Source organism: Schistocerca piceifrons, chromosome 4 (assembly GCF_021461385.2).
Source record: "Schistocerca piceifrons isolate TAMUIC-IGC-003096 chromosome 4, iqSchPice1.1, whole genome shotgun sequence".
NCBI lineage: Eukaryota > Metazoa > Arthropoda > Insecta > Orthoptera > Acrididae > Schistocerca > Schistocerca piceifrons.
In genome coordinates this window covers 221,898,940-221,919,657 of record NC_060141.1, presented here as the reverse complement: position 1 = coordinate 221,919,657, position 20,718 = coordinate 221,898,940, and the positions used below count along the sequence as shown (strand labels likewise).

General features: G+C 38.0%; 1 protein-coding gene across 1 annotated transcript in view; it reads right to left on the bottom strand.

Annotated features, from left to right (window-relative positions):
• Positions 1-8,556: 8,556 nt before the first annotated feature.
• LOC124794887 (multicystatin) overlaps positions 8,557-20,718 on the bottom strand; it is a 189,125-nt gene continuing 176,963 nt past the window's right edge. The window contains exon 17 of the mRNA XM_047258583.1: positions 8,557-8,892. The gene's annotated coding sequence lies outside the window, so the exon portion shown is untranslated. The remainder of the gene's footprint in view (positions 8,893-20,718) is intronic.

The window sequence follows — 20,718 nt, the reverse complement described above, 5'->3', positions numbered from 1 at the left end:
TGGAGGGTATTGCTGCTCTCAGCTGCATTGAGACATTACACAGAATCAGCAGCGACAAGTGAAAATGTTTACTGGGTTACGATTTGAACCCAGACACTCCTGCTTACTAGGCAGGTGCATTAGCCACCGTGCCATGCAGGACACAACGTTATTGCAAATGCGCAGACTATCTAGGAATGCCCCACAGCCAATTCACACTCCCACTGAGCAGCACCTATCTGCAGAGTCTGTTCATTTCCTCCATGTTTGCTACTCTGAGATTTTCACAGGAGGTTGAATGTATTTGTGTATCCACACTGAAGAAGGTAGATCCATTGTGCACCTAGGCAAGTCAATTATATGAATGTGTGGTTTCTGTCCTTACAGACATGTCCAAAAGAACAGACACCATGCATTCATATATATATAAAAAAAAAAAAACCTGTTGGTTACTCATGTCACCAACTCAGTATGGCTGAAGTTAATAACAGCACAACAGAGGAGGAATTGTTAGCCTTGCTGTTTTGAGTCAGTTATTTTAAATGCTATTTGTATTGCAGAAAGTTCATAGTGGTAACTGACCATGCTGCTCTTTTATGGCTCTGGAATTTAAAAGATCCCATCAATTATTTAACATGTTGGGAATGAAATCAAGTGAGTATGACTATGATGTACATAATAAGGTGGGAAAATTTCATCAGAATGCAGATGCCTCAAGTAGAAAGGCCTGTGTAATACAAGCACAAGATACTTATTGCAGTCACAAATCAGTACGAGTGGCCTTCCTGTGCGTACTGTGTCCTTAGTGACATCTGTTTTGTTCTTGACTAGGACATCCAAAATAGGGAGCTCATCATCCTCTTCCACATCTGTGTTGAATATGGTGCTCGGGTGCAGAGTGTTCAGGTGTTAGCACCCCTGGATCCTTTCACTCCCATGTGGCCACCAACAAATGTGTAACAAACACATCAAAGAAGCATGTGGACAATGGTGCAGCTTTTTCCAGAGCTTGATCTCCAGAATCTTCCATGAATAAGTTTCCCATAACCAGCGACAGAGGGCACTCTGTGGAGACAGTATCTGTTTGTTGATAGCAGTTGACACTAAAGAGACTGTAGGTCTGAGGACAATTTCTATGATGTTAGTCATTGTGGCACTGAAGTTCTCTCTGATCAGCCTAAGCGAATCAGAAAATGGTACTCTGGTGAAAAACAGACCACATCAAAACTCTTCACAAAGCCCTGGTTATGAAGATTTTTTTGGCAGTCTGTTGTGGGAGAAGGGATGGGGACTGACAGAAAGCAAAGACACTCATTCCACTGCTATCATTCAATGTTGACAGCAAATATTGTGTTTCATGAATAGCTGCAGGCTGGACATGGGAAAGCAATTCATTCTAACTGTGTCTTTGTGGTCCCTACGGGAGCAATATATACAACAGTCTCATTTTCCCAGATCCCTCACTTAATATTTGTTCTGGAAACGTTGTATGTAGGTGTTCCTAGGCAACATTATAGCATAATATGATTAAATGAAGGAATGGATTTATAGGAAACATACTGAGGTGCCAAGAATTATTTAATTTGGTAACAGAGTGTGGAGTAACAACAGGATATTTTCCTTTATTAAAAATATGATTAAGATAGTTGTTATTCTGATTGATTACAACATTTAAACAGCATTTATGGTCAATATTTTCACAAAATATGTTTTTTTTTTAAATTAAAGCTTAAAAAATCATTAAATATCAAAATCTGGTCACGTGATCGAAAATGCTCTGTTAGTGGCTGATGCTCTGGTAACATCATGGACTAGAAGTGAGACGAAGCTATATGTGTGTTATAAGAGTGTTACTTGAAGTTACGAGGTTTTTACATACTTTTTCTGTGAACAGTTTACTTATTCAGTGATGGAAAATGCAATTACAACTTTTAAGTAACAATAGAAAGGAATTTTATGAACAATGGACATTCTTTTCCCTGTTCCCAGCAACATCATTAAACTCACTCAGAACTAAGGAATTGTAGAACTTTTGCAAATGAGACTGTATATCATAACTAGATTGTTGACGATCAGTTATGAGCTATGACCCAAAGCACAATAAAATTATTCTTGGCAAAATTCAAACAATGGAAAATCCAGAATGGAATACAACAATGTAGCTTGCAGCGTGGCCACAGTTGCCTGAGACTGCAGTTCTGTGCATGTGAGTTGCGCGCGCGTTTATGTGTGTGTGTGTGTGTGTGTGTGTGTGTGTGTGTGTGTGTGTGAGAGAGAGAGAGAGAGAGAGAGAGAGAGAGAGAAGAGAGAGAGAGGGGGGGGGGGGGGAGGAGTGTCATCTATTTTTGACGAAGGCCTTACCTGGCTGAAAGCTTTATTTGTGACAGTCTTCTTGCTGTGCCTATCTGCGACTCAGCATGTCCACTATATGGTGAGTATCCAGAAGGTGTGCAGGGGCACAATGTATAACATTTATGACTGCACAGGAAAAGATCACATGTTCAAATACTGGAAGAGTAATATATTTTTAAAACCTTTACACAAAATACAAAATAGTGTTACCAAGAACTCATTGTAGCAGTTGTTTCAATTGTGGGATGTATTACTTACAGCTTTACATTAGTCTTAGTCTGAGAAATGGATAACAGAAGACAAATGCATTTATTTTGCAAACAAACAATTTACCTTTCTGGGAAGCATTGCTAGTAGTGAAGATACACTATATTCCCACACTACAATGAGATGTAGGACGATGAGATTATGTGGAGAGATATAAAGCACGTACAATATACAATTGACAGAAATGTAAGGGCTGCGATGTTCGTGAGTGTAGATTAAAGTTAGCATCTGAAGCAGACTTAATTCATCTTTATGTAAGATGATGAAGCCACAAAAGTTTAAACAATAAGGATCCTATCTGGACAGTATGAATATAAAAACATCGTTTCTAATAAAGCAAAAAGTGTGGGGTGACATTAAGTAAAAAATATATTTTTTAACGTGACCCGTGAATAGCAATTGCAAATGTAAGTGCATGTAAAAAGGAAGCAAAACACAATAATAATGTGTTTATGATCAGTGTGGTGAAATTTTGTAATTGTGATTTGGTTTTCATATGAGAGGACTGTTGAGTCATTTTACGAAGAAGTTAAAATGTTCTTTCTGGATAGATTCAAACCAGCGATCTATGGACATTATCTTGTAAAATTCAATTGTCTTCCACGGTAACAACTTTTTTCACTTTGCATAAGAGATTCTTAAAAAATCACACACACAGTTGCCTGAGACTGCAGTTCTGTGCATGTGAGTTGCGCGCGCATTTGTGCATGTGTGTGTGTGTGTGTGTGTGTGTGTGTGTGTGTGTGTGTGTGAAAAGAAAAGCCCCCCCCCCCCCTCACTTCCAGAACACAATTTCTGAATGTGGAAAGAGAAGATATGAAGACTTCTGGATTCATGGCTGTCTTCTCGATGCTTATTTGTGACCAGTGAATTTGGACAGTTATTTAATTAATTAATTTATTTATATTTAATTAGTTTTATATATAGACACACACACACACACACACACACACACACACACACACACACACACAAAATCAAAAAAGTGCTCATGCCCATTGCCCACAGATCACCTGAAAATCTTCAAACACCTTCAGTAGAAAATGTCATAATTTTTGTGTTAGGTTGGAGTTCGCATCAGTATCGAATGTTGGTTCTCCAGGAATGTTCTATAATCACAAATGGCATGTTCCGTGTTGCTTAATATGCAGTACACGGTAACTCCCATTAGCCAGTGCACTGCATTTCTCTTTGTCCTTGGGTAGGGGATGTCATCAAGGTAAAGTAAGAGCATTGTAGTAATCACTTGTGGCATGGTGCACTGGATGAGGGTCAATTGGTGTTTAACAAACTCCTTTGTTATGCACATTGGATGGCCGTTAATTGTAATAAATTTTCATGGAATTAAAATATTGTTGACTGGGTCTAGTGGTAGTTTTAAAGAAAAAATACTCATCTCGTTTTTTAAGGAATGCCTTCAGCCTGCTGTTTGAATTTACTTCTGCCTGGAAACCAGGTTCTCTTGTAGGTCTGAAAGCCCTATAGGTTGACATGTTTGTAGAATAATGCAGACAACGAAACTGATTCATAAGTAATTTTCATATTTAATAGTCCTAGATGCCTTGCTGCCATAAATTTACAATGTTCATTCAGTGAAATACATTCCATTTGTACCAACTCCAGAAAACTTTACATTTCTCCTTCCTTCCTTCCTTCCTTCCTTCCCGCCACACACACATGCAAGCAAACTGCATCCACTTAACATCATTCCAAAGTACATCAGTAAAGATATAGTCATACTAGGATCAAAACATAGAACATAAAATCGAAAATAATTTATAAAAAAATGACATTTACTCAACAGCACAACAGAACAAATTATGATACCATATATTCAAATAAACAAAAAACTATATCTTTTCATAGTACAGTAATTTCATGACATTTGTTTTTTAAACACAGGGGTTAATTGTGTTATATGACATATACTACTGTACAGTCGAAGTTTAAGACATTTCAAACAAGATTGAAAGAAGGTTAAGACCATAAATTTGAGAACATACATTGTCCAAACAGCTTATTGCACATTACAGGTGGCAGAGCAGTTGTCATATTTCGTTTGCTGTTCTGCAAACTAGCTGGTGAATGTCTGCATCATGCATATGGCAGGTCTTGTATAATGGCTTTGGTGTGAGATGAATCTTGTGCAGACACGTCTGTCTGGTATTTACCATTCCATTCACACAATACTACCATGTAGTCCACACCACCATTGATAAATTGGGTGGGGGGGGGGGGGGGGGAGGGGGGGGGCTGTATATTACGCCAGACCGTATTCCAGTTGACCGTATTCCAGTCAACTGTTCTGTCCCATCGTGAGGGTGCCATACACCCTGCGGACTGCGGGCAGATCATCAGTATGCAGCATTCTCCTCAGGTAACTGTAGTCTAGCAGAAAATTGCAGCAGTGGCACAAAGCTGCAGGGGTATGGTGAATATCTGTCAGTGGGTCCAGGTTGGCTGAAACACTCTCTGTAAGGAAGAACAAGATCAGATGGTTATGGTTGTGTTTTCGAGGCCACCACCAATCACCAGGAAAGTGAGTGCTGTGTAACTTACTTTGAAGAGATGTTCTTGGTTCACATAATGTCCAAAGCCTGCCTGGAGTCAGTCTGCTGGTGCTCTTAGCATGGGATATATTCTTGCCAAATATATAATCTTCAACACCAATTAATTCAACCTTTTTGAGTGCATCGAGGGATCATAAGGAATGTAGGCAGACACAGGTGTGGGTGTTGTTCAAGAGGCATTTGCAGTTGAGAGTGACTGTGCAGCACATTGTCTTAGTGTACACCACCCCCAAACACCTCTTTAATGAGTTCTTCTGGTTGCTTGCGCAGGTAACCCGCAGTTAATGTTCATAATTCCCGATTTTCGCTTGTACATTTGTGCCCCAGCCACTTTTCCATATCTCTCAGTCAGGGCTAGTGGCATGTCAATCTCTTTGTTCTGCACATACTAAAGAGACTACATCATTTGTTTAAGCCTGATACACAAATTTATCTTCTTGCACATTGACGCCCCGTAGTGTTTTGTAAAGTTGAAACAACAGCGGCTCAATTGTGAGTGCTAACAGGCTTATGGAGAGGAGACACTCCTGTCTGACAGGGCATTGTATATGTATTGGTCGTGTTAAAAGTCCTTTCACTATGACCTTTGACTGTGATCCATGAGGAATGTCGTGATGAGTCATTGTGGAATTTTCATTCTTGCACACAGAAAGTCATGGATGACTCCACAAAAGGTTTTCTCTAAGTCGACTGCAAGCATGGCACCTTGAATACTGTATGCATCTGTGATGGCTATCAGAGCACAGTAATCACGTAATGTCATGTGAATAGCGCGGTTGTCACAGACTCTTGTCTGATCTTTTCCTGTCAATACTGTCAGAGGTGTGATATGTTATTTCCTGCACTTCTTTTGTGGAGTTTCTGAATCCCCTCTTATCTCATGCACGTCAGTGACCACAACCACTTCTCCTCTTCATATAGGTTCAACATGTGCTGAGACAGTGTGGCTTGGGGCGTCTTCCACCGGTCTCAATGGTTGATCCACTACCGGTCCATCCTCACGCTACTGTCCCCTGTGGTTCACCAGTAGACACCTGTGCAACGGGGAGCGGTGCTGTAGTTTCTCATGCCTTCTCAACATATGTGAGGGGCCATACTTGGAAACGTTGTGGTTCAGGGCTCTCTCTCACCGGCAATTGCTCAGTTCATCACTGCAGGCACTATGATCGCCCATGACCTTCGCCACTACCGGAGCATGTGCATAGTTGCCCCTCATACATAACAACCACACAGTAGCCACAAATGTATACATAAGAGGGGATGTGTTTCCAAAGATAGATTCTCATTTCACGTACACCACTCAGAACAGGATTCGTCTCAAAGTTCAACCATTTTTCCTCCATATGGGCGAGAATTCTCCTGTATTGCAACAGTGCCAATGTTACTTATTGTGCAGTCACCTCAAATGGTAATTCAAGAACATGTGCCATTCTTATTCCAATGCCTGTGGCTCCACAAGGACATTCGCTACATTTTCATCAGAGTGAAGGAACTTATAAGACCTGCCTGGCGTCTGAATGAGTCGGTCACAGTAATCACCATTGATAAGTTTTACATACACGGCACTTGCTACTCTTGAAAGATGAATGCCAATCAGTTCATGAGGATCGAGTTTCACCACTTATATCAAAAAACATTAAACTTCAAGTACTTTTGGTTGGGGAAACTGGTTCTCGAATGTGAACTAGCCATGTGAATGTCGTCTGTGCACTCTGAACGCTACGCAGTTATCACAATACTTACCTCTTTCTCTATGCTGTTTGCTGGAGCTAGGACAAAAAAACATGTTCTCACTGCATGGCTTCTCAAGGCCAACTGAGACTGAGCTACCAAATAACTGATTTGTAGTCAGGTAAAATGATAATTTTCACAAGGAGTTCAATTGCATTGAACTGCACTAATCTTTATTGTAACAGTGGGAGAATATATCTCAGAGGTAAATTAATGTTAACTACACAGTGAAACACATTTTTAATTAAGTTAATGAACTTGTGCATCAACATGGTAGCAATTTGCCGGTACAGTGCAACCACATTTAACGCATCTTCCCTTTCCTGGGAAGACTCAAAAACAACTTTTCAGGAATATTTATACATGTAATTGTACAGTATGGTACTACACACCACTTGTAACCTATTTTCCGAAAATTTAAATTCCAAAACAAGACATTGCTGTGAATTAGCATTATGACAGTAGAAGCAGTGAGGTAGTCAATGATGTCACAGGCATCACATGACTCAAATGGAGAGTTTTAGCAGACTTTTAAATTATTTGAATTTCATTTCCTTTTTTGTAGAAGAACACTGAAATTCAAGTGGAAAAAAGCATGTTAGCAGCATAAAATTACACAACTAATCATTGAAGACAATTTCCAGAAAACAAATACACTAGTGTAATGGGAAACTGATGCTTAAGTACAGTAAGCATATTCAAATGTAAGTAAAGTGCAGTGGTGATGCAGATATGAAGTGAGTTGCCTGAGAAAGACTATTGTGGAGAGCAATTGGTTTGTCAGGGCAGGGAACTATGTTAAATTCTAACATTGGCATAATATTTCAAATCTTATCAGATATTCAAAACTAACTTTGCTTTTTCAAAATTTTGTCAGTGATACATTATCCAAAAGAAAATGGAATATTTTTAAAAACTTTCTCAATGTGTAAGCACCTTTGAATCTAATGACACCTCAACAATATACTTTGGGATTTTCTTTCCACATCTTTTTAAAATCATCAATGAAGTTCATTTTAAGTGTGTCAATTTTCAGTAGAAAAATCTGTGTAGCTGGCAACTCTGGCTTTAGAATGTTATGGCTGAAAATTACATTTCTGAGCACTCGTCAACCATGATGGAAATCGTGTCCATGTCAGTTTTCACGTTGAGTGTGAAGATGGCTTTACTCTCCTTCACTACAAGAAGCTTATTAATAATTCCTCTTCTCTAAAATTGGGAGATGTGTAGAGTAGAGTGACAAAACATTAACTTTCTTTGCCTGCATGGTTACTTACGCGTAAAGAAATGGAATTAACAAACAAAGAAAATTTGTAGCATACTCCAGTCTGATAACTGATGCTTGACTTAGGACTTCATGTTTTGCACTACCATAATCAGTTTTTGGCAGCTTCATAGTTTTACTTCCTGCAGCAATATGGTAAGTAAAATGTGCACTGCTATCCTGTTCTCATGTTCTTGCAAGTGACATCTAGGACTGAACAGGGAAACTTTAAATCTATTACTATAATTGTATATAAAATTTGACAGTACACGTTGAATATATTGGAAACAAGATATCAATTTTCACCAAATGTTTTGTAAAATGAAACTACGTAGAAAACTATGGAATGGAAGCTGTAAGCAATTTTGTTTCATTAAAAAATATACACATGCATTTTAATTTAAATGTTCCTTTATTCTTTCTTCATATCTTTTACATTAATCTGTTTAAACATTATATGAAAAAGCTAGTTACAACATAATTTTTTGTAAATTTTTCCAGGCTTCCTCACAGTACATGTATTTTTTATACTTTAGACTTAAGATCAGATTAGCCACATCATGCTATTTGCCAATCCTTGTTTTTCATCAGCTTTAGCAATGGGCCCTCATTTAATCATTTTTTTCTGATGACATATGAATACATTATGTTCAATCTGGAAGTTATCACAGCCAGTTTTCTCAGAAATCAGCAGCTATGAAGAAACTTGACGTGACTTCAGTAGCATTCCTGGAAAACAAAAATAAAGTTTTTCACATTTTTACAAAGATAAAATTTCAGAATAGAATTCAGTCATTTGTTCAAAATTATTTGCAACTGACAACTGAATTCTAGTCAGAAATTTATACTAGAGTTGCTGAAAAATAACAGCTGTGACTAAAGCAATAACGATGGAATTGCATCAGGTCTTTTAAATGCCGGAAAAAGAGTAAAGAAGAATGTGTAAAAAAACTGCCCACTAATTACAAATACATTTTCATTTTGTTTGGACACAAACAGGAGACAACTATTTTTAAGCTCTATATTCTTTACCTTAACTTACAACAATTTTAGGTTTGTGTAGCAAAACTATTGTGCGCAAAATAATGGATTGTTAACTTCTATGGTAAATCAATGCATATCAGTTCTCAGGAACAACATGTATTTTGGTAACTCAGCTTGGTGGGCAGCAGAATAATCAAAAGATTTGCAGTCAATCTAAGATTGACATTAAGGATTCTTTTCTGGAGAAAGTTTAATACCATGTATTCACAGTACGTCGTTCTTAAGAGGGAAGACAACCAGATGCAAAAGTAACATCTGTTGTGTACCAAGGTAGTCTGATAAGTCCACTACTGCCACTACTGCTCACAATATACATAAATTATCTTATAGATAATGGATGTATTCCTGTTTGCCTGATGGCAGACATGTACAGGGTGGTGGCATCATTAGAAACTTAATGCAAAAGCCAGTGACACATTCAGGTGATCATTGCCTTATGTAAAGATTACTAGCTTACCCTAACCACCATAAAGTAATGTGATGCACATAAACAGATGAAAGGATCTAATTTCACTGCACAATTAGTGAAAAGATGCAATAAGTATCTACAAGTTTGTATGAGAAGGTTTAACGTGGAATGAGCACACAAATCTAGACATTGGGGAAGCAGATGCCAATCTGATTTATTGGAAGGATTCTATGGAGAATTAATTCATGACATAAGAGGTTTTACAAAACCTTGGTCACTAACCCACTATTAGAGAAATTTTGGACAATACTGAAGGGTACTAACAATCTCTCCCCGAGTACCATTAGCAAAAGGAATGGGAAGGGGAGACAATGGTACAGAAACATTATGTTTGCAATGCACTACCAAGGTATGGGGAACACCACTAGGTGGTTTCTCTAGAAAATAGCTAGTGGCCAAAGAGACTGGGTGGAAGGCAGCCAATCTTACACAAACCCAAAAGGACAAACCAAGGGGAATTCAAATGTGAAGCCAAGAATTATTAACGGCACACAAACAATACCTGAACAGTAAACTGAGAGAAATAACCGAGAACAAGCATGTTACTGTGTGTAAGGAGTAATGTCAGCAACCAGCCTGATGAGCCTCAAGCAGAGGTAGGTGTAGACAGGACACAACAAACTTTCAATAGGAAATTGAAAAAGAATGTAGGAAAGGCATCGAAAAGGAAGAAAGTTTTGTTGTTAGGCAGTTCTCATGCCAGAGATGTAGGCCAACTTCTGCAGGAGGAATTAGGACCAGAATACCAGGTCACAAATTTTTTCAAACCAAGTGCTAGTCTGGATCAGGTGACAGAGGATTTAGGTTCACTCTGTAAAGGATTTACCAGGGAAGACACCATCGTTATTGTGGGAGGGCCAGGGAATAGCATCGACAGAGATCCTGGATACAGTACAGAGTGTGACCTGGTAAAGATTGCGTCGGCATCGAGACACACTAATGTTGAATTTGTATCTGTCCTGAGACGCCATGACCGGCCTCATTTGAACTCTTCTGTTGGGAGAGTTAATTTGGAGTTGGAACAGCTGCTTGGGTCAGGTGCAGGGGTGGTTCCTGTTGATTCTCTCAGTAGGTGGGACTATACCAGGCACGGCCTACATCTCAACAGGAAAGGGAAGAGGAAACTGGCTGGGGTAATAGCAGGAAATTTAAGGGGGGGAGGCACTGCCATGAATGGTAAAATACCAGTGGTTACAGGTGTTGGAGCAGCACCTTTTTTAGGATAGGTAAGACAGAACAATGTCAAGTTCTACGAGAGGTCAGAATTGAAACAAATCTTCAGTTTATAAATTTTCACCAATCACCAGAAATTTTATCTCCACCAAGTTGTATCTCAGTCCTAGGTAATTGCATTGATGAATTAAAGTCACCCAACCCAGTTGACATAATCTGCCTCTCTGAACACCATGTGACCACTGGTATAGGAACTAGGCCTAAGCACAATGAGAAACTCAGACAGGAGAGTACTGCAAATGTTACAATGAGGAAACGTTCTCATAAAAGTATAATTAAAAATAATGGAAGTATATTTCATCAAAATATTGGGAGTTTAAAGAATAAAATAGATGAGCTTCTGGTTTGTTTAGAAGATTTAGAAGTTGAGGATGAAATAGATATACTATGCCTGTCTGAGCATCACATTGTTACTGATATGGATAAGGTAAATGTAAGTGGATATAAGCTCTCTGCACATGTAATGAGAGAAAATATGGAGAAAGGAGGAGTTGCCATATATGTCAACAGTTATCTTTGTGCAAAAAGTATAGAAACAAAAAAGTTTTGTTTAGAGAAACATATAGAAGCATGTGCCCGTGAGCTTAAATTAAATAAAGGCACATCTATAATTGTAACTCTATATAGGTCCCCATCAGGAAATTTTCATCTACTTCTGAAAAATTTGGACTCCTTGTTGTGCTATCTGTCAGACAGGAGGAAGCAAATTACTATTTGTGGGGACTTCAATGTAGATTCTCTGAAGGAGGGTAATAGGAAAAATGACCTTGAAGTATTACTCGGTTCTTTCAATTTGACACCCATTATTGATTTTCCTACTCGGGTGGTAAAGGATAGCAGCTCACTGATAGTTAACTTCTTTATAGACCAAGATAAGTTTAACCAGATAAATGCTCAGCCTGTTGAGAATGGTCTTTCTGATCATGGTGCACAGCTAGTTACAATATATGACATAGCTCCATTCAGCAATACTAAACAGTCCTCCAAAGTAGTACGTTCAGTCAATGATTTAACAATTGCAAATTTCAGGGAAAGCCTACAGCAGTTAGGCTGGGATGAGGTGTACCGTGAACCTGATGGCAATTTAAAATATAATTTATTTCATGACATTTTTGTAAATGCATTTGAAAACTGCTTCCCCAAGAAAATAGTTAAATATACTCGTAAGAAACCTTGTAACAAACCATGGCTTACTACGTTGTTGTTGTTGTGGTCTTCAGTCCTGAAACTGGTTTGATGCAGCTCTCCAGGCTACTCTATCCTGTGCAAGCTTCTTCATCTCCCAGTACCTACTGCAACCTACATCCTTCTGAATCTGCTTAGTGTATTCATCTCTTGGTCTCCCTCTACGATTTTTACCCTCCACGCTGCCCTCCAATGCTAAATTTGTGATCCCTTGATGCCTCAAAACATGTCCTACCAACCGATCCCTTCTTCTACTCAAGTTGTGCCACAAACTTCTCTTCTCCCCAATCCTATTCAATACCTCCTCATTAGTTACGTGATCTACCCACCTTATCTTCAGCATTCTTCTGTAGCACCACATTTCGAAAGCTTCTATTCTCTTCTTGTCCAAACTGGTTATCGTCCATGTTTCACTTCCATACATGGCTACACTCCATACAAATACTTTCAGAAACGACTTCCTGACACTTAAATCTATACCTGATTTTAACAAATTTCTCTTCTTCAGAAACGATTTCCTTGCCATTGCCAGTCTACATTTTATATCCTCTCTGCTTCAACCATCATCAGTTATTTTACTCCCTAAATAGCAAAACTCCTTTACTACTTTAAGTGGCTTACTAAGGGTATAAAAATATCTTGTAACTGGAAAAGGGAAATGTATCTGACAGCAAGAAAGAGTAGTGACCCAGAAACTATCAAACATTATAAAAACTACTGTGTTATATTAAGAAAAGTTATTAAAAAATCCAGAAGTATGTGTATCATGTCTGAAATCAGCAACTCTGATAATAAAATTAAAACAATTCGGAATATTATTAAAAGAGAAACAGGTGAACCAAGAGCACAGGAAGACAGTATTACCATCAAATTGAATGAAAACTTTATGAACAAAAAGTCAGAAGTTGAAAATATTTTTAATAATCATTTTCTAAATGTTGTGGATATAGTAGGATCCTGGTGTTCATTAGAAGATGCTAGGCTGTTAATGGAAGAGGCCATACCTATGCAATTTGATACAATTGAAATCTCACCCACTTCTCCCTCTGAAATTAGGAAAATAATAAACTTGCTTAAAAGCAAAAACTCATATGGAATTGATGGCATTTCCAGCAAAATACTAAAAGCTTGTTCTAAACAGATAAGTAAGATTCTCAGCCACCTGTGTAATAGCTCTCTGGAACAGGGCATTTTCCCTGATAGACTGAAATATGCTATTGTTATACCTTTGCATAAAAAGGGGGATAGATCTGATGTCAACAATTACTGTCCAATCTCCCTTCTAACAGCTTTATCCAAAATTTTTGAGAAAGTGATGTATTCAAGAGTAGCTTCACATATCTGTAAAAATGAAGTACTAACAAAATGTCAGTTTGGTTTCCAGAAAGTGTTTTCAACAGAAAATGCCATTTATGCCTTCACCAATCAAATTTTGAATGATCTGAATAACCGAACACCACCCATTGGGATTTTTTGTGATCTCTCAAAGGCTTTTGATTGTGTAAATCACGAAATTCTGCTAGACAAGCTCAAGTATTGCGGCATGAGTGGGACAGTGCACAAATGGTTCAATTTGTACCTAACTGGACGAGTGCAGAAAGTTGAAATAAGCAGTTCTCATAATATGCAAAGATCAGCACATTCCTCAAACTGGAGAACTATCAAGAATGGGGTTCCACAAGGGTCAGTCTTGGGTCCTTTGTTGTTCTTAATATATATTAATGACTTGCCATTCTATATTCATGAAGAGGCAAAGTTAGTTCTCTTTGCTTATGATACAAGTATAGTAATCACACCTGACAAACAAGAATTAACTGATGAAATTGTCAATACTGTCTTTCAGAAAATTACTAAGTGGTTCCTTGTAAACTGACTCTCACTGAATTTTGATAAGACACGGTACATACAGTTCCGTACAGTGAATGGTATGACGCCATTAATAAATATAGACCTTAATCAGAAGCATATAGCTAAGGTAGAATATTCCAAATTTTTAGGTGTGTCCATTGTTGAGATATTAAATTGAAAGAAACACATTGATGATCTGCTGAAACGTTTGAGTTCAGCTACTTATGCAATAAGGGTCATTACAAATTTTGGTGATAAACATCTTAGTAAATTAGCTTACTACGCCTATTTTCACTCATTGCTTTCATATGGTATCATATTTTGGGGTAATTCATCACTGAGGAATAAAGTATTTATTGCACAAAAGCGTGTAATCAGAATAATAGCTGGAGTCCACCCAAGATCATCCTGCAGACGTTTATTTAAGGATCTTGGGATATTCACAGTAGCTTCTCAGTACATATACTCTCTTATGAAATTTGTTATTAACAACCAAACCCAATTCAAAAGTAATAGCAGTGTGCATAACTACAATACTAGGAGAAAGGATGATCTTCACTATTCAAGATTAAATCTAACTTTGGCACAGAAAGGAGTGAATTATACTGCCACTAAAGTCTTAGGTCACTTACCAAATAGTATCAAAAGTCTGGCAGACTTAAGAAGAAATTAAAAGAATTTCTGAATGACAACTCCCTTACTCCATAGAGGAATTTTTAGATATAAATTAAGAAAAAAAATTATAAAAAAATAAAAAAAAATAAAAAAGTTGTTATATTAACTTAAGTATGTTGTTAAATTAACTTAATTATGTCATGTATTGGAAAATTTGACTCATTCCGCATCATTACAAAATATCGTATTCATGATCCATGGAACTAGTATTAATCTAATCTAATCTGATCCAGAAAACTTTGGATGCATCAACACAACCGGCCGTTGAATGCACACACACTTTCCTTGTTGCCTATGCCGCCAGACAGCCTTACCAAGAGACCTGGAGAGTAGCTGTGACATGATAAATCTCAGGAGGGTTAATCCTGATACATTCATCTCTAAAACAATGTCCAAATTCAGCGAAAAGTCCTCCTCACTTTAATGGGGTGTAAGGTTGGAAGTGAGCAGACATGCATTTCAGCCACTGAGGCAAGGGGGAACATCGTGCCCTGGCAGTGGCTTCAATGATATCTCAATTTCCAAGACTTCCATCCCTTTGCCACAGTATCTGTTCTCTGCCTTGCTCATTAGGGGCTTCAGTTGCTGCTGATGCACTGAGACAAACAGCAATTGCAGCAATGGAGGAAATGCCTCAACCTCCAGGGGTGCACCAGTTCAGTTGTCACTGCTGGTAATGATGGTGTGGTGAGACATGCATGAAAGAGCTTGGTGATATCTTGTGGGAAAATGGAACCGATATACTCCAGAGAATCACTGAGTGACACATTGAAAAACAAGCACCAAAAATTATCAGGATGTTGTCTGTTCCAAGTTTTAGTTTCTTCAACTTCTAAATTAATTATCTCGAGTCATTTATGTATGTAACAGTCTTTCCCACACATGGCTGGAGCAGAGAGGTCATGTGTTTTGCCAGCTTATACATTTGTGAGCCAGGAGCATCAACAATCAGTCTTAATGGGACGTTATTCTTATGTATCTTTGGTAATCCATAGAGCCAAGGTGGTGTGGCTTCTGTGTTGCACAGGTTCCTCTCTTTGCCTGCCAAGAGAGAAGATGCCTTGATTAACAAGATTCCTTTCTGTGTGATCTGCTGAATTGGATCTGCATTTAGTTTTTGGTATGTTGTTAGATCTAATAGGCCCTGGGTCTTCTGCTTGTAATCTTCAGTTTCCATTATGACAGTCACATTTCCCTTATTGAGGAAGATCAACAAGGATCTCAGATTGGCAAAGGAGGAAAGGGACCCACTTTCAATGTCAGGGAATATACCGCGTGCCACATACATGAGGAAAAGTCTGTGTCGGAATGACAGGATGATCAATCAACACCAGTATCACCAAACATAAGTAGCATTGCAGGTTGGTGGAGATGAAGAAATTGGCAATGGCAGAACACGTGCTGTGTGAGACCAATTACATAGTAAAACTTGACAACATGGAAGTTCTTGCTGTGCAGGAGAGGTATTACATCTGCCTGTTCAAGGAAGCTGCAGCAATACACACACAAGACGATAGCTTCAACAAGAAAAGAAAGCCTCAAGGTGAATAGATCCTGGATTCCTATGCTGCAACAAATGACCGTTGCACATAGCAAGGGAAACACCACAACGATAATGACTGTGGAAAAGCCCTTGGATAGTAGGTCCCATGAATGTATAACCTGGGGTTGTGAGCTTGATTTTAGCCCGCCATCAGCAATCGAGGATGAACCTTTGACAATGCCAACCACTTTTGCTGCTGAAACATCAGAAAAATAATCAAACATAGATCAGCTGAAGAACCCCAGACAGAAGCCAACAGGAAATTTTAAGAAATAACCTGCCACTGCAACACCCGCAGGCAGTGGGAGTCCAAGTGCTGGTATGTTTCCTGGTTAATCAGAGAAATGACTGCCCCAGTATCCATGTGGAATTGAGTATTAAGACCACTGATATACAACTGAATGAGGAGTTTATTAGGTGCCTGGCCAGGTTTTGCCAGGATGGGAGTTGGAGCGAACATCAGTGACTGGTCAGGTTCTGCTTCCCACAGTGATTGGCGAACATTTGCGCATCAGCATGCAGTGCTGTTTTCCTGCCATGGCACACAGCTGCCCCATGCCATTGCCTGTGACCGGCATAGCGTGTGTCAAAAAAATACACCCACTGGAGACACTCGTAGCATGTCCAACAGTCTGGACAAGGCTTAAGTAAGTATCAATAAGAGTGAATCCAATGCTGAGGGGGAACTTCTCTAATTAACGAAGGAATGTGATCTACATTGAGACGTCTGACTATGTTGCATTTGCTTCTTAAGATACTGAAATCTACTTGTGAGCAAGAGACATTTCCTTGCCTATGATTCCTCACACCCTGAGTATACTCTGGGGAAATAATTTGACAGTATGTGGTGGAGAGCTGAGCAATGTACCAACTACCAGAAAGTGCATTTTGAGCTGCTGCTGACACATCAAACATTTTGGCAATATTTGCTATTATGCTTAACTTGAGGTCAGACAGTTGCTGGTGTTTATCTAACAATTACATCTCTGTTTAAGGAATATGTATGTGAGACAATGCAATTTGTACATTCAAATTTTCATTTACGGATGAGGCCTTGCAAATCCACTCTTCACAATGCTCAAGGTATAAGTGGCACTAAAGATTTGCACATAGGTAACTGCACTGCTGCAATTAATGATCACATCGCAGATGAAAATGAATCACAATATGTTTGGAGCTTATGCTCGAATAATGTGTGTTGATCACCAGTGTGTGCAGGAAAGTTATTTGTTTTGCATACAAAGTTTATGATTCAAATGAAGCATATCCTCACTCTTGTCTGCTGTACACAGAGTCACTGTGCCTTCAACACTGTGTGTTTCAAGTAGCTTCCATAATATGAATTTGATCCTTACTACCCCAGCAGAAGTAATGTCCATCATAAAATCTTTAAAATCAAAAACATCTAGTGGGTATGATGAAATATCAACAAAGTTAATTAAAGAATGTGATTCTGAGTTACGTAGCATATTAGGCTATGGTGTAACCAGTCATTTATCAGTGGAATATTTTCTGAATGGTTGAAATATTCTGAAGTTAAGCCACTGTTTATGAAAGGAGATAAAGAAATAGCATCAAATTTCCATCCAATTTCACTTTTGCCAGCATTCTCAAAAATTTTAGGAAAGTTAATGTACAATTGGGTTTATAACCATCGTATCACAAATAACATACTACCAAAATTGCAGTTCAGATTTCCAAAGGGTTCTGATATTGAGAAGGCTATCTACACTTACAGTGAAAATGTACTTAATTTGTTAGACAAAAAATTGCTGGCAACTGGTATATTTTGTGATCTATCAAAGGCATTTGACTGGTAAATCACAATATCCTTTTAAGTAAATTAGAATATTATGGTGTAACAGGAAATGCTGCAAAATGGTTCAAATCTTATATCTCTGCCAGGAAACATAGGGCATTATTAGGAAGGAGACACGTATTAAGCTATCAGGCATCATCCAACTGGGAACTGATTACATGTGGGGCCCAACAAGGTTCCATCTTAGGTCCCCCTACTTTCTCTTGTGCATACCAATGACCTTTCATCAGTAACATTACCAGATGCAAAGATTGTTTTGTTAGCTGATGACACAAACATTGCAATAAATAACAACTCAAGTGCAGTCTTAGAAAAATTGGCTAATAAAATATTTGTGCACATTAATCACTGGTTCCTAGCCAATTCTTTGTCACTAAACTTTGAAAAAACACACTACGTGCAGTTCAGAACTTTTAACAGGTGTCCCACGAGTATATGCTTAACATATGATGGAAAGCAGATAGAAGAGGTGGACACTGTTAAATTCTTGGGATTACAGCTTCATAATAAATTCAACTGTGAGGAGTACACCACAGAACTGCTGAAGCATCTAAACAAATCTCTATTTGCAATGCAAATTCTGTTTGACATAGGGGATATAAAAATGAAAAAGCTGGCATACTATGCTTACTTTCACTTCATAATGTCATATGGGATTATTTTTTGGGGTAATTCGTCAAGCCAAGCTAAAGTTTTCCAGGCACAAAAACATGCAATAAGATTTATATGTGGTGTGAACTCAAGAACATCCTGCAGAGGCCTGCTTAGGGAACTAGGGGTACTAACTACTGCTTCCCAATATATTTATTCCTTAATGAAATTTGTCATTAAAAATATATCACTTCTTCAAACCAACAGCTCAGATCATGGAATCAATACTAGAAATAAGAATAATCTGCATAAGGATTTAAAGTCACTTACTCTTGTACAAAAAGGTGTGCACTATTCAGGAACACACATTTTCAATAACTTGCCAGCAGCCATAAAAAGTTTAACAAACAATGAAATTTAGTTTAAGAGAAGCCTAAAGGATTTATTGGTGGCCAACTCCTCCTACTCCATTGATGAATTTCTCAGTAGAACCACCTGATTTTTGTGTGTGTGTAAGTATTGTAGTAGTTCTATTATATGTTTATTACCTTAAAAATAAATTTTTAAATTTTTAATTCAGTGCATTAATGCGATCTAATTTCACTTGGGATCTGTGGAATGGTATATTAGCTTATTTGCTTTAGCTGTAAATATTTGTCATGTATTATTGTTTTTCTGACATGTTCTACATCCTGGAGGACCTCCTCACTATGGATGAATTGGAATGAAAGTAAATCTAATCTAATCTTCAGCTGATGTAATGTAGTGGCACAGTCCACCTATTTTAAAGATCTTCTTATCCATGTGCACTTGATAATTTCGTAAATACTGAAAAAAAAAAAATATTTATTCTAGCTGAATGGCTTTTGGGTCGTTCTATGTCAAGTTGACCAGTTTTAGTAGTGGTCACCAACCAACCAACCACTCCCAATCCAATTGAATTTTTTGAGCAGGTTCAGCAATGTGTTATATGCACACGTGTGAAGTTTTAACTCAGTATCTTCTTTCTTTCCACTTCTCCAGCATCTTGAAGACAGGGGTGCCAAATTTGCATCACCTACACACACCAGAAAGTGCCAAGTGTTGATAACTATTATAAAAACCGCTGCTTTTGCATACTTAAAACAAATTTCTGTGCACAATAAAAATATATTACTGATTAGATTCTCAAATACATTTGGTGACAACTATAATTCTTTAAAAATGGAAGAAAATTCATTGAGATACTTGGAGAGCCCATCTTTAATAAGGCATAAATCATAATTTCATACTTTTATGGATGGTTTCAGCTAAGAATTTGTGCAATAGCTTCTGTCATTTTCTATCAAAACGTGTGTACCTGCAAATTTGACAGAACTTTTCAGATGCCAAATTTTGGGTAGTTTTGGGGGCCCATATCTCAACTGTATATTATTTATCTGTTTTATCTTGCTATATCTAGAGAGAGTAATCTTTAAGCATCAGAAGGCAGACAGTTCAACTTTTGGACCATGCCTGCTTATGGCTGAAAAACATCATGCAAAGTGATACGTGGTCTACATGCTGGAATATGACTAAACTGTGAGTAAAATCAGTGAAAACTGCTTTTTGGGCCATAAAAATAAAATTTTTGTTAAATACCAATCAACTCCAAGCCGTAATCAGCAATAAAACAAATGAAACTCCACAAAGTTAGAACATCAAACACACTTACGACAGGAATAATCCTGTTAACTTTGGACTGAATAAATTGCTGATAGTGTTTTCAGATTCTAAGTACATACGTTACCTTCCCGATGTCGCTTTTATGATTTTAAATATATGTTGCTCTGGTATCCAGCAAGTATCTTTAGCAGATGGTCAGTTGAAGGAAGGGGGCAGGACCATGTAGTGTAAAAACTTTTCTTTACGTAATAAGTGTAGTGTAGTATACTGTTGAGAAGTTTGCTTTTTTATGTCCATGTATTCTGGAGTGGAGGGACGTAGTGTACCTGCAAGCTGGGATAATGATAGCAATCTCACTATGGTCACAGTACTGGCTGTCTGGGTACTTCATTCTGCATTGTTGGATCCTGTCTTGGAAGAGGAATGGCCATAACATGTGCAGTGATGTAACAGGAATAGGACAGAAACTTATCTATTAGATTTATTTCAATTCTTCTTCTTCTT